The sequence below is a fragment of the Penaeus monodon genome, chromosome 21 (assembly GCF_015228065.2).
Source record: "Penaeus monodon isolate SGIC_2016 chromosome 21, NSTDA_Pmon_1, whole genome shotgun sequence".
NCBI lineage: Eukaryota > Metazoa > Arthropoda > Malacostraca > Decapoda > Penaeidae > Penaeus > Penaeus monodon.
Window position 1 is genome coordinate 20831646 of NC_051406.1, and position 269 is coordinate 20831914.

Here is a 269-nt window from a genome sequence, read left to right on the forward strand (position 1 = left end):
TTAATTGTTAAATTGAGGAACCTTTTAATTACTGAACCCATGTAAATTCATTATCTTCCAATGGCTATTTAAAAAGCAGGTACGCAAAGATTTCCTTTTTTTCTGGGTATCATACTTACAGAGCTGAAGCGGTGAATTTACATGGGCTAAATAATACGTCAACTAACCTAATTAAAAACCTGTGATTATCTTAAGCCGCAGAGCTGAAAAGGAAGGGTTAGATACGCTTACCACTAAATCTAATCCCATTCCATATGTGACCAGATCAG